The sequence below is a fragment of the Rhinopithecus roxellana genome, chromosome 12, assembly GCF_007565055.1.
Source record: "Rhinopithecus roxellana isolate Shanxi Qingling chromosome 12, ASM756505v1, whole genome shotgun sequence".
In the NCBI taxonomy this organism is placed as follows: domain Eukaryota; kingdom Metazoa; phylum Chordata; class Mammalia; order Primates; family Cercopithecidae; genus Rhinopithecus; species Rhinopithecus roxellana.
Genome location: NC_044560.1, coordinates 117,489,708 through 117,504,271, shown reverse-complemented (window position 1 = coordinate 117,504,271; position 14,564 = coordinate 117,489,708). Strand labels below are relative to the sequence as shown.

General features: G+C 46.7%; 1 pseudogene; it reads right to left on the bottom strand.

The window, feature by feature from the left end:
- LOC104672717 overlaps positions 1 to 14,043 on the bottom strand; it is a 28,563-nt pseudogene extending 14,520 nt beyond the window's left edge.
- Positions 14,044 to 14,564: the final 521 nt, after the last annotated feature.

Genomic DNA, 14,564 nt, shown 5'->3' with positions numbered 1-14,564 from the left:
CTCAGGAGATCCGCCTGCCCCGGCCTCCCAAAGTGCTGAGATTTCAGGTATGAGCCACTGCACCTGGCCCTAGGACCTGTTTTCTTTACACTAACATAAAAATTTAGTTCAAGTAGCCTGTCACTCTGCTTTCTTTCCTTATGTCATCTGATAAAATGGTGAACTGTGAGCTTCTAAGTAAACGTTCCCCTCAAGTTCCTCTGGTCCATAGTATTCTTTGCAGATGTTGAAGGATGGGCTGGATTGACCTGAGACCTTCTTTCAGCAGAGCCCATGTGTTCATGAAGAAAACATTTGCTCACAGCTTAGTTCTACCGCTACCTCTATTTCAGTGTTTTAAAAACCTATAGCTATGTGTTCACAACGGTGTTTATTTTGAACGTTATTACTGTCATTTTTCTGGGAAAATAATTACATGTTTAGGATTCGTGCCAATAGAATCTTGGATGTTGAAAGGGACATTTCTTTTATATAAATGATGGTCCTGGAATTTTTTTTTCCTTTTTCTGAGACGGAGTGTCACTCTGTCACCCACGCTTGAGTGCAGTGACATGATCTTGCCTCACTGCAATCTCTGCCTCTGAGGCCCAAGTGATCCCCCCCAGTCAGCCTCCCAAATAGCTGAGACCACAGATGCATACCACCATGCGTGGCTAATTTTCTGTACTTATGTTAGAGATGGGGTTTCACCATGTTGCCAGGTTAGTCTCAAACTCCTGGGCTCAATTGATCCACTTGCTTCAGCCTTCCAAAGTGCTGGGACTACAGGAGTGAGCCACCACACATGGCCAGTCCTGGAATTTTCTAGAGGAGGATGACCCCTCCTGGCCATCACATGAAAACCAGCAACTCCTCCTTCCAAAACTCAGAGCTTCTCAGGATGACTTGGTGAAACGTCCCCTGCTGTGAACCTCAGTGAGCCCGCCTGTAACATACAGGTGAGGGAGAAGATCAGAAAAGCTCAGTCAGAGTGACACTGACCCCTGAAATGATGAGCACAATGGAGTGTGTGGCTTTTCCTGTAGGAGAGGGAGGTGCTTAGTTGTAATTTGAATTTTAAGTGGATTCTAGTCCTCCAAAAATGTAAAAAACAAAAGCACAAGAATGGGAAAAACAGGGGATTAGATTCAAATCACCTTGAACTTTATCATCTCATGGCTTCAACCCACCTACACGGCTCCATGTCCCCTGCAGGCCTCTCCCCTGAGCTCTACAATTCTGTATCCAGTTGCCTCCTCTTCTCTCTGCTGGGACATCAAACAGTCACCTCCACTTTCAGGTGTCCATAAGTGACTTCTTAAACCCCCAAACACATTCCCTTGCAGTCTTACACGTCTCAGATGAGGATGACAGTGCACTTCTGGGAGCTTAGCTGAAATTGACAGCATGTATTTTAAATATGGGAAATAAATTCCATTATTTGTAAGTGTTGTAATTTATAATGTAAAGAGAAAGTTGCGTGTATACATGAAAGGAGTGAGAAAATACATCATTTCCAAAATTCTTTTGAGATGTGAGGGAAAAATGTTTCAAGATGTCATCCTTAGGGATCTGTGCTCCCAGGACCCCTCTGACTTCATCTCCTGCCTGTGTCCTCCTCACTCCCTCTGCTCCAGCCACGCAGGCCTCTTTCCTTTTTCTGGGGCTGAGGTTGCTCCTGTCTCAGTGCCTTCACCTGGGCTGTCCCTCTGCCTGGGACTCTCTGCCCCTCAGCTGCAAGTGACAAGCAGCCTTTCTTCCCTAAGTCTTTGTTCTGACGTTACTTTCTCTATGGAAACCTTTGTGATCTCCCACAGCCCCCCATTTGACATGGCAGCCCCACCTTCACCCCCACCTCTGGTCCATGTTGCCTGTTCTGTGTGATTCTTTTTGCTCCTTCGCTGTTCACTGGATCCTGGTGGGAACAAGTCCCCAAGCAGAGAGCAGAGCCAGAAGGTGGGGCTGCGCTGGGCTGGCGCCGTCTGAATAGAGCAAAACCCTGGCTTCACATTAGGGTTCTCAAGCATTTTGCAAATACATCTTTTATGCTGTTTTATCGGAGATGGCTGTTATCATAGGATTAAACCCACCCTCAATAATTCTTACAATGACGCTGGTGATTCTCATCTGTGTCCAGCATGGAACATCATGGAAATTTCTTTCATCTTGAGAACTGAGATTAGCCTGTGATTGATCCACAGGGAGGTGAGGGGGCTGTGCTCTGCATGGGGTTTGGTTAGGGCCAGATCTGTGCCCTGAAGATCTGTGTCCTGCTTCAGCGTGTTTGTGAACTTTTCCAGGAGGGGAGCAAGATCTGAAAACGGGTCAAAATTACCCTTGTAGATCTTCCTGTGGGACTTTCTTATCTCTGCATGATCTCTGGTGCAGTGGGCAGCAGAGGACCATCTTTCTCCGGGGTGAGGTCTCCCCTGTGTGTGTGTTTTGTCACAGGAAAGGAGTGAGTGATTTCTAAACATTAAATCTCTTATTTATTTATTTATTTTTTCACATACAGGATTGATTTCCAAAGAGTCATGTTACTTGGCTTGGTGGAAGCCACCAAGAAGAGCAAAGAAAAGGATCCAGGGATGGCTCTTCCTCAGGTGAGTGATATTCCTCGGTGGATTCTGCTGTCTCTTTCCTTTCTGAAATGCCAGGCATTGTAGTAGCCAGTCTTCTCTGAGTCTGAAGCGTCCTGCCTCACACATTTGCTCGCACTCACCCAAGACTTTTCTCAGTCCTTGTCATCTTCACTTAAATTCCATCTCCTATAATCTAGTGAATGAGCTTGGGAAGAGGCGGCACTGGGCATGGGCCTGGGAAGGGCTCACACCAGACATGGATGGAGACGGGGTGAGGGTCCCGTGCTGTCAGTGATGTTGGGCGGCAGGGATTGTTCAGGGGCCACATCTGGATGCACGTTCAGTACTTTGTGGACCAGATCAGAGAAACTGTGACCAGATCGGAGAAACTGTATATGAAAGTCATACATTAATGTGCAGTAATATCTGGTAAATTCTGGAAATGGAGACAAGTTAGGGGAGATATTTTGTGTCTGATTTTGTAATGCATTTGAAGCTACACTAGTGAGTCAATATGTCTGACTTGAAACTTTCTTTTTTTTTTTTTTTTGAGACAGAGTCTCGCTGGGCTCACTGCAAGCCCCACCTCCCAGGTTCACGCCATTCTCCTGCCTCAGCCTCCTGAGTAGCTGGGGCTACGGGCGCCCGCCACCATGCCCAAGTAATCTTTCATATTTTTAGTAGAGGTGGGGTTTCACGTGTTAGCCAGGATGGTCTCGATCTCCTGACCTCATGATCCGCCCTCCTCAGCCTCCCAAAGTGCTGGGATTACAGGCATGAGCCACTGCGCCCAGCCGAAACTTTTTTTTTTAAGAGACAGGGTGTTACTCCTGGGCCCAGTCTGGAGTGCAATGGCACAATTCTAGTTTACAGCAGCCTCAGATTTGTGGACTCAAGTGATATCCACATTAGCCTCCTAAGGAGCTAGGATGACAGGCATGTGCCACCACACCTGGCTAATTCTAATTTTGGAGAAGGTGAGAATGAGAGCTACATACAGAATGAGGGAGGAAAACAGTAATGAAGACAAAGGGGGACCCTGGGTGCAGATGGATGGTGAGTTGATTGGATGTGATGATGAAGTGATGACATGTTGCTTTCTCTGTTTAGAAGGTATAAAATTTAAAATTAGTTTAAATTATACAGATGAGAATGAGAGTTGCCAAACCCCTGTGTCTAAGTGTGGTGCATTTTATAATTATGGCGGCAGAGGCGAGCTTCCCTTTGCAACCCCTCTTCAGCAAGAGGACAGTGACTTGACTCATTAGTTGTGGATCCCCCCTTCCCTTTTCGTGGATGGGGTGGGGAGTGGGGGAGTGAAGTAGGATAAGAAGTGACGGAGTCTCTGTTACTACATCGAACCTGATAAAAGAAATATTAGGCCGGGCGCGGTGGCTCAAGCCTGTAATCCCAGCACTTTGGGAGGCCGAGACGGGCGGATCACGAGGTCAGGAGATCGAGACCATCCTGGCTAACACGGTGAAACCCCGTCTCTACTAAAAATACAAAAAAACTAGCCGGGCGAGGTGGCGGGCGCCTGTAGTCCCAGTTACTCGGGAGGCTGAGGCAGGAGAATGGCGTAAACCCGGGAGGCGGAGCTTGCAGTGAGCTGAGATCTGGCCACTGCACTCCAGCCTGGGCGACAGAGTGAGACTCTGCCTCAAAAAAAAAAAAAAAAAAGAAATATTAAAAGTGTTTTTGTTCTCTTTTTGTGCTGGGTTTTCTTTTTTTCTAGTTCCTCCTCATTAGTTTTTTTTTTTTTTTTTTTTAATTTTAATTTTAATTCTTACTCTTGCCCAGGCTGGAGTGCAGTGGCAGGATCACTCCTGACTTCAGCTGTAACCTCCTGGGCTCAAGTGATTTTCCCACCTCAGCCTGCTGAGTAGCTGAGACCACAAATGTGCCCCACCATGCCTGCCTAATGTTTGTTTCGTTACTATTATGATTTTTTGAGACTCTCTTTGTCACCCAGGCTGGAGTGCAGTGGAAGGATCCAGGCTCACTGCAACTTCTGCCTCCTGGGGTCAAGCGATTCTCCTTCCTCAGCCTCTCAAGTTGCTGGGATTACAGGTGTGCACCACCATGCCTGGCTAATTTTTGTATTTTTAGTAGAGATTGGGGTTTCTCCACGTTGGCCAGGCTCGTGTCAAACTCCTGACCTGAAGTGATCTGCCCACCTTGACCTCCCAGAGTGCTGAGATTATAGGTGTGAGCCATTTAGCCCGGCCAGATATTTGTATTTTTTTGTAGATACTAGATTTTGCCATGTTGTCCATGCTGGTCTCAAACACCTAGGCTCAAAAGATCCAGCTGTATAGGTCTCTTAAACTGATGCAATTACAGGCATGAGCCACCACGTGCAGCCTGTTTTTTAATTTAAAAAAAAAATTACTTATGAAGTAAGTTTTGGTAGAATCGTTTTTTTGAGATGGAGTCGTGCTCTGTCACTCAGGCTGGGGTGTAGTTTTGCGATCTCGGCTCACTGCAACCTCCACCTCCCGGGTTCAAGCAATTCTCCTTCCTCCACCTCCTGAGTAGCTGGGACCACAGGTGCATGTCACCACGCCCAGCTAATTTTTGTATTTTTAGTAGAGACTGAGTTTCACTGTGTTGGTCAGGCTGGTCTCGACCTCATGATTTGCCCACCTCAGGCTCCCAAAGTGCTGGGATTACAGGTGTGAGCCACCGTGCCCGGCCTCTTTTTTTTTTTTTTTTTTTTTTTTTTGAGACGGAGTTTTGCTCTTGTTGCTCAGGCTGATCACGAGGTCAAGAGATCAAGACCATTCTGGCCAACATGGTGAAAACCTGTCTCTACTGAAAAAATGTAAAAATTAGTTGGGCTTGGTAGCACACGCCTGTAGTTGCAGCTACTCAAGAGGCTGAGGCAGGAGAATCGCTTGAACTCAGGAGGCAGTGGTTGCAGTGAGCCGAGATCGTGCCACTGCGTTCCAGCCTGGCAAGTTAGTGAGACTCCATCTCAACATAAATACATAAATAAATAAATAAGATGCTATAATCTAAATGTGGAGCACCGATGTTTTTCCCACAAAGAGGGAACACTGGGTCCTGGGAAGGGAGTTTGAGGGTTACAGCTCTAGTCATGGCCTGGAGATTCAGGAACTGGAGGAAGGAAAAGCCGTATTTATCCTCACAGGATGCCCCTGTGCTCAGCAGTGGGTAGAATAGATGAGCTAAGCTAATGGAGTCCCATTTAGGGAAAGGAGTTTTTCTTCAAACAGTACACACACCGTCACCCACCCTATGCACACTCCCTCCTTTCCCATTGTCTTCTCCACGATGGCAAAGTTGGTGCTTCCCCAGGTGGGTGTCTGAGGGAGAGGAGTGGTTTCTCTGCCTGTTCTTGACCCCCTCCCTCAAGTCTTCTACCTTCCTGTCCACTGGTCTATTCTGATGCTCATTGCCTACAATTCTATCAGTTTGCATCATCCCACGACCCAACCTAAGACCCAAGGATTTGAGTCTGGAAATATTTAATCCAATGTCATTGCCAAGTGAGAAGTCTTAGACCCCAGGAATTTTTCTTCATTAAGAGTCTGGTCAGCAAGAGAGCCTCTCCTCTTTCTGCAGAGTTTAGGGTCTTTAATTGCCAATGTAAGTTTGCTCAGAGTCCAGCAGTTACCCCTTGGGTCAGCCAGATGTGTTTCAGAGTGAACATACACTTGTCCTTCTTACTGATTGGGCAAGCAGAGTGGTCTGCCTGAGGGACCCTGGGCTCTCCTGCTCAGCTGTTCCTGCTCAGCTCCCTCATCACAATGAAGACCATTCCAAGGTCAAATAGGGCCCCGGCACACATGAGACCCCAGAGAGGACATACTAGTATCACTCTGTCATTCTCATTCATTCACTGACTCAGTAGCTATGGAGCCTATACTGTATGCCAGGGGACACGAATAGAGGAGCTGTCTGTATCAGGGATAAAAATGGTAAACCAGCAGACTATACCCTGCTTTCTTCAGGTTATCTTTCATTTTTATGCTGTGTTGTTGAAGTTGGTCTTGATCTCCTGGGCTCAAGAGATCCTCTTTGTCCTCCTGAGTAGCTGGAATTACAGGCCCCAACCCCCATACCTAATTATTGGTTTTTACTTTTTAAATTTTAGCGTATGTGTGTCCTTAGGGCTAATACGAGTCTTCTGTGGGCAACATGTAGTTGGTTCCTGTTGATTGAGGCAGTCTTTGCCTTCTGAATGTAGAGGTAAATATTTACATTTTAATAATTACTGATGGAGAAGACCTTACCATTGTGTTTTTGTTCTGTATTTCTTCTAGGATTTTTTTGTTCTTCATTTCTCGTTTCCTACTTTTTGGGTTTAATTGCATTTTTGTGTAGACATACGTTGATTCCCTTCTTACTTACTTTTTTTTTTTTTTTTTGACAGAGTCTCACTCTGTTGCTCAGGCTACAGTGCAGTGGTGCAATCTTGTCTAACCATAGCCTCCGTCTCCCAGGCTCAAACGATTCTTGTGCCCCAGCTTCCAAGTAGCTGCGACTACAGGTGCCCACTACCACACCTAGCTAATTTTTGTGTTTTTAATAGAGATGGGGTTTCATCATATTGGCCAGGCTGTTCTCAAACTCCTGATCTCAAGTGATCCACCTGTCTCGATTTCCCAAAGCACTGGCATTACAAGCGCGAGTCACCATGCCCAGCCATTATCATTATTTTAAATAGTTTTGTCTTTTAGTTTTTAGTAAACTTAGAAGTGGTTGAAGCATGATTCCAGTGTGAATATAACAACCACGTTAGTGTCCATCCCTTTCAGTATGAAGAACCAAAGTGTGGGCCGGGCACGGTGGCTAACATCTATAATCCCAGCACTTTGGGAGGCCGAGGCAGGCAGATCACAAGGTCAGGAGATTGAGACCATCCTGGCCAACATGGTGAAATCCCGTCTCTACTAAAATACAAAAAATTAGCCAGGCGTGGTGGTGCATGCCTGTAGTCCCAGCTAGTCGGGAGGCTGAGGCAGTGGAATTGCTTAAACCCAGAAGGCAGAGGTTGCAGTGAGCCAGATGGTGCCACTGCACTCCAGCCTGGAGACAGAGCAAGATTCTATCTCAAAAAAAAAAAAAAAAAAAAAAAAAAAAAACCAAAGCATGTTGTATAGATATTTGAGGGGAGGTTATTGTTGTAGGTATGTTAAATATCTTAAAGTTATAGCATAAAAATGAAACTTGAAATTTCCATTACCTGGCTGGGTGCAGTGGCTCACTCCTGTAACCTCAGCACCTGGGGAGGCCGAGGCAGGGCAAATCACCTGAGGTAAGGAGTTCAACACCCACCTGGCTAACATGGCAAAATTCCATCTCTACTGAAAATACGAAGCGCGATGGTGGGCACCTGTAATCGCACCTACTCAAGAGGCTAAGTTCTTTGAATTCAAGAAGTGAAGAATGCAGAAGCCGAAATGGCACCATTACACTCCAGCCTAGGCGACAGAGCAAGACTCCATCTCAAAAAAACAAAGAAAGAAAGTAACAAACAAAAATTTCCATAACCCGCAAAAACTACTGTTTCTCCAGTAGAACTCTTTGTTATTTATGTCAGAATTACTTCTGTGTATGTTGCATTTTCATTAACACATGTATAGTGTTTTTTCATGCTTTTTTCTGCTAAATAATTGGAAAAAACATTGTGTTATAAAGAAAAGATACACTTATACCGGTTTCTGTATCTGTCTGTCTATTTATTTATTTATGAGACAAAGTTTTGCTCCTGTTGCCCAGGCTGGAGTGCAATGGCGCAATCTCGGCTCATTGCAACCTCCGCCTCCTGGGTTCAAGGAATTCTTTTGCCACAGCCTCCCGAGTAGCTGGGATTACAGGTATGCACCACCACACCCGGCTAATTTTGTATTTTTAGTAGAATCAACGTTTCTCCTTGTTGGTCAAGCTGGTCTCGAACTCCCAAACTCAGGTGATCTGCCTGTCTTGGCCTCCCAAAGTGCTGAGATTTCGGGCGTGAACCACCTTTGGTGGGTGCACGGCAACATAATCAAGCTTATGTACAAGGCATTTGAGATTGAGGCATGGAAAAATACTGAGGCACTGTGTGTATGTTGTTTGTGTATGAGACTGTAACTCCTTGACCCTGAAATCAGGACAAGGAGTAGACTGTGTGATAAGGAACGCTGAAAACAGTCTCCTGTGAATGTGGTCTGAGTGCTTTTACAAGGCCATATGTGCCTCACAATCCGCCTGCAAAGAGCTCCATGGTGGACATCTCTTGTTTGTCTGAAGTGTAGTTTAAACAAGCCCTTTCAATAAACACTTGGAGGACGGATTCTGGGGCGGCACTCTCTCAGAAGTGTTGCTTCCTGCCCCACTCAGTTGGAATTATCTGAGTACTTCATTCTCTGCATTCACTGCAAGCTGTAAGCTGCATCACTGCACCCAGCCTATCTGTCCTTTTATCTACCTTTTCTGGAGAACTTTATATATGTTTTTGGGTTGGAGTTACTCTTTAGCCTTCTTTCATTTCTTTATTTTTATTTTTATTTTTATTTCGAGATGGAGTCTTGATCTGTCACCCAGGCTGGAGTGTAGTGATGCGATCTTGGCTCACTGCAACCTCTGTCTCCTGATTTTAAGGGATTCTCCTGCCTCAGCCTCCCAAGTAGCTGGGACCTCAGGCGCGTGTCACCACATCCGGCTAATTTTTTGTATTTTTTTTTTAGTAAAGACACGGTTTCCCCGTGTTAAGCAGGATGGTCTCAATCTCCTGACCTCATGATCCTCCCGCCTCAGCCTCCCAAAGTGCTGGGATTACAAGCGTGAGCCACCATGCCCTGCTTGCCTTAAGGTTTTGAAAACTTGTTAGTGCTATTAGATGGCTTCAAGTATTGCAAGTTTCATAGTACAGACTGTTAACTTCGTTTGTTTTTTTGTTTGTTTTTTTTTCTGAAACGGAGTCTCGCTCTGTTACCCAGGCTGGAGCGCAGTGGCCAGATCTCAGCTCACTGCAAGCTCTGCTCCCCGGTTTATGCCATTCTCCTGCCTCAGCCTCCCGAGTAGCTGGGACTACAGGCACCTGCCACCTCGCCCAGCATTTTTTTTTTTTTTTTTTTTTTTTTTGTATTTTTTTAGTAGAGACTGGGTTTCACCGTGTTAGCCAGGATGGTCTCGATCTCCTGACCTCGTGATCCGCCCGTCTCCGCCTCCCAAAGTGCTGCGATTACAGGCTTGAGCCACCGCGCCCGGCCATCTTCCTTTGTTTAATAAGATTTGTAAGTCTTTGGTGAGGCTGATGATGAGATGCTCCTTTTCCTGTCTCAGTCATTTCACTGTCCTGTCAAAATTAGCTTAGACTGGCCGGCCCTGGTGTCTCACGCCTCTAACCCCAGCACTTTGGGAGGCCAAGGTGGGTGGATCTCTTGAGGTCAGGAGTTTGAGACCAGTCTGGCCAATGTGAAGAAACCTTGAATCTACTAAATACAAAAAATTGGCCAGGTGTGGTGGCTCACACCTGTAATCCCTGCACTTTGGGAGGCCAAGACGGACAAATCACCTGAATTCAGGAGTTCGAGACCAGCCTGGCCAACATGGTGACTCCCTGAAAACTGCACAAACTCGCGTGGGGATTTCAACAATCCGAAACACCCAGATTCCTGGTGTGGCTGGACTCGGTGCTGGGGTCCTGCGAAGGACAGGTTTGAAGCGGAAACACACAAAAAAACACTCATTTGAGTCAGCCCCGGGCGCTGCAAAACAACCGTGGGTGGGCCCTCGACCCTGTCTGGGCCGGTTCTGGACAGTGGGCGGGGACGGAACGGGAAGGGGAAAAAAAATGTCTCCTAGGGGGCGGGGCCAGAACAGGTGCTTGGGCGGGGCAAGAGGGTGGAAGCCGCTTTGGGGACGGGGCCTGGAAGGGGACTGGGGCAGAGCAAGAGGGAGGAGGCTGCCTGGGGGCCGGGCCGGACAGCGGGAGGGGGCGGGGCCGGAGGGGGCGGTCCGGGCTCTCTCATCAGCTTGGCCCCAGATGTCGCCTGCTGTCATCCTCTTGCCCCCCAGGACTGGATCCTCCGGGTTCTGATTGGTGGATTGTTTCTGATGTGCCGTGTTATTACCCCTAATATCACAGGATGCTTCCTGCCCGTTTTAAGTTAATATTTCATATGAAGTTAATATTTCAATGGAAGGTAAAGCAACATATTGTAGTGGGCCACCGGTACCGAACGCTGAATTGTTTTTCCTTTTAAGTTGAAAATGGTTTTAATGCAAAGCGCTTTTTTTGGAGCAGGTAGAGTCCTGCAGGCGGGGCGAGCTCCCCTCAGTCTGAGGCAGGGCGGGGGGAAAAGGGCAGGAACCTCCGTAAAGGGGTGAAGTGAGGCGCTGGTTGCAGTGGGGACTGACAATTAGAACGGCTTATTAAACTAATCAAAATCATGAGTTGAGTGGATAATGGAAACTGAAAGGTGACATGCAAAACTCTCTATTACACATAGGAGGTGGAGGACAATTTTATATTTTGTTGAAATAAAGCCAGAACCCGGAGGGGTGGCTCACATCTATAATCTCAGCACTTTGAGAGGCCAATACGGGAGGACTGCTTGAGCCCAGGAGTTCGTGATCAGCCTGGGCAACATAGTGAGACCTTGACTCTACTAAAAATCAAAAAACTCAGCCAGGTGTGGTGGTGCACACCTGTGGTCCCAGCTAGCTGCTCAGGGTGCTGATGTGGGAGGATCACTTAAGCCATAGAATTGGAGGCTGCAGTCAGCCTTCTTCTCACCACCACACTCCAGTCTGAATGACAGAGCTAGACTCTGTCTCAAACAAACAAGCAAATAAATAAGAGGTATAAGTCCTCCTCTGAAAATAAGGGAAGACTTTTTTTTTCCTTTCATTTCTTTTATTAGGACATTTATTTAGAAAATTCGTAAATGCATTTTCTCTCTCTTCCAAAGTGGGTTTTTTTTATTTTTTATTTATTTATTTATTTTTTTGAGGCAGAGTCTCGCTCTGTCGCCCAGACTGGAGTGCAGTGGCACGATCTCGGCTCCCTGCAAGCTCCGCCTCCCAGGTTCAAGCCATTCTCCTGCCTCAGCCTCCCGAGGAGCTGGGACTACAGGCGCCCACCACCACGCCCGGCTAATTTTTTTGTATTTTTAGTAGAGATGGGGTTTCACCATGTTAGCCAGGATGGTCTCGATCTCCTGACCTCGTGATCCACCCACCTCGGCCTCCCAAAGTGCTGGGATTACAGGCTTGAGCCACCGCGCCCGGCCTTTTATTTTTATTTTTTTGGACAGAGTTTTGTTCTTGTTTCCCAAGCTCTAGTGCAATGGCGTGATCTCAGCCCACCACAACCTCCGTCTCCAGGGTTCAAGCAATTCTCCCTGGGATTACAGGCATGCAGCATCGTGCCCGGCTTATTTTGTATTTTTAGTAGAGACAGGGTTTCTCCATATTGGTGAGGCTGGTATTGAACTCCTGACCTCAGGCGATCCGCCTGCCTCCACTTCCCAAAGTGCGGGGATTACAGGCGTGAGTCACTGTGCCCGGCCTAAAGTACTATATTTTAGAAAGCACATATATTTTTTCAGCATAGTGACCCAGTGTGTGTGTGTGTGTGTGTGTGTGTATGTATATGTGTGTGTGTATATATATATATAAAAGTTTGAAGATGGAGTCTCACTCTGTCACCCAGGTTGGAGAGCAGTGCCACGATCTTGGTTCACTGCAGCCTTTGCCTCCCGTGTTCATGCAATTCTCCTGCTTCAGCCTCCCAAGTAGCTTGGACTACAGGTACACGCTGCCACGCCAGGCTAATTTTTTTGTATTTTAGTAGAGACAGGACTGTGTTGCTCAGGATGGTCGCGAACTCCTGAGCTCAGGCAATCCTCCTACCTCAGCCTTTCAAAGTGCTAGGATGACAGGCGTGAGTCACCCTGCCCGGCCCAGGGATGTATTTCTTAAGGATTTGGGAGCTCTCTTCGAAAGGTAAACAACAAGGAAGATACTACCTGTATCTCAGTAGGAAATTAAATAATTCAAACCTCAAAGAATTCAAATTTAAAACTATCGACTTTTAAATATTTCTGAGCCTTGAGAGGAATGTGGTCATGCAACCTGAGTCCAGTGGTATGCAGGCGCAACTTCTAAGAGTTTTCCTGTAAATAATTAGGAAGACTAAGCAGCCCCAGAGATAAGACTTCCTCGGGTCATTGTCCTTTTCTGTGGAGTGATAAAGTAACCTTCCTGGAAGTGTATCAATCCGTAATCAATCAAGTTGCAGCAACCTATGCACTGGTCTTGAAAATGTGGTGATTCTTCTCTGTCTTACCCTATGTGTGTGAAACCTTAAGGTCTCTACTTTGGAACGCTGATCCCATTCATTTGGAGTTGAAGTTTCCAGGTGGCTTTCTTCAAGCTTTGTGTTCAAATAAATTCTATACTTAATCATATATTCTAAATTGTATTGTTTACTGCTGACATCAGTTTCTGTCGGATTGTAGGAGCCTCACCAGAGAGGGCGCCTGTTGCCATGTTGTAAAACTCACACTTGTCAAAATGACATGGGTTAGGGTTTTTCCCCCTTCCTCTGCATAAAAATAATTGGCTGACAAAGATGGTCACCTCCATTACCAAGTAGAGCCATGATGAACTATGTGTCACCAAGGGTGTCGTCAAGTCCTCTTCCCTGAGGACTGATTAGTGTTGATCTTGAAAACATGTACTTAATGCATAGTATAGAACAGCGAAGTTTCTTTCTCTGTTTTCAACCTCTTAGCTGTTTGCCTCTTTTTCCCATCGCATTCTGGTCTAAGGCTTATGTATAAATAAAATTGTTTTTATTTCTCTGTTATTGTCGTGGAGATGATTTCTCATTTGGGGGAATTTTTTTGTTTTCAATTATATTTTCTCAACATTTAAAGAGTGTAGTAAACAGTATTTCTTGGGCCAGTCACGGTGGCTCACACCTGTAATCCCAGCACTTTGGGAGGCCGAGGCAGGTGGATCACTTGAAGTCAGGAGTTTGAGACCAGCCTGGCCAACATGATGAAAGCCCCTCTCAGCCAAATATACAAAAATAAGCAGGGCATGGTGGCGCCCACCTGAAATGCCTGTTGCTCCGGAGACTGAAGCAGGAGAATCACTATAACCCAGCGGGGAGGGGTTGCAGTGAGCCGAGATCTTGCCACTGAACTCCAGCCTGGGTGACAGCGAAATACTCTGTCTCAAAAAAGAAGAAAAGAAAAATATATATATAATGAAAGAAAGTAATAGATCTCTTCCACAAATGTGCTGGGACAACTAACTGGATATTCACATGGAAAAAAACGTTGCATCCCTATGTCACACCATCAAAAATTTTATTTAAAAAAGTTTTAAAAAAAGACTAGTAAGGGTAAGGGAGCCCAGCGGGAGGGGGTGTTACTTTGTCGCCCAGGCTGAACTGGACCCCCAGGCTCGGAGATCCTCGGGCCACCCGGAAGCAGATCGCCTCAGTGAAGGTCATACCGCAGGGCGTGAGTTTCGCTCTGTCTCTAGTTAAGTCGGCCCTTCGCAGGCCCCCGGCTCTGCTATACTGGAGAGGTGGGGTCCCCAGAGACCTGGACATTCCCACCTTCCTTCCTCCACACAGACCATATTGAGACATCCTTGTAGAGTCCGGGGGTCGCTTCCTTTTGAGTTTGTTTGTTTGAGACTGAGTCTCAGTCTGTCGCCCAGGCTGGAGTGCAGTGGCAGCAATCTCGGCTCACTGCGACCTCTGCCGCCCGGGTTCAAGCGATTCTCCTGCCTCAGCCTCCCGAATACCGGGATTACAGGCGCCTGCCACTTTGCCTGGTTAATTTTTGTAGTTTTTAGTGTAGATAGGGTTTCGCCATCTTGGCCAGACAGGTCTTGAAGTCCTGACCTCCTTCTCCGCCCGCCTTGGCCTCCCCAAGTGCTGGGATTACAGGCCTGAGCCACTGCGCCCAGCCTCCTTTAGGGTTTAACGTCAGTCTGAGGCTGGTCCAGTCCCCGCGCCTTCTATCG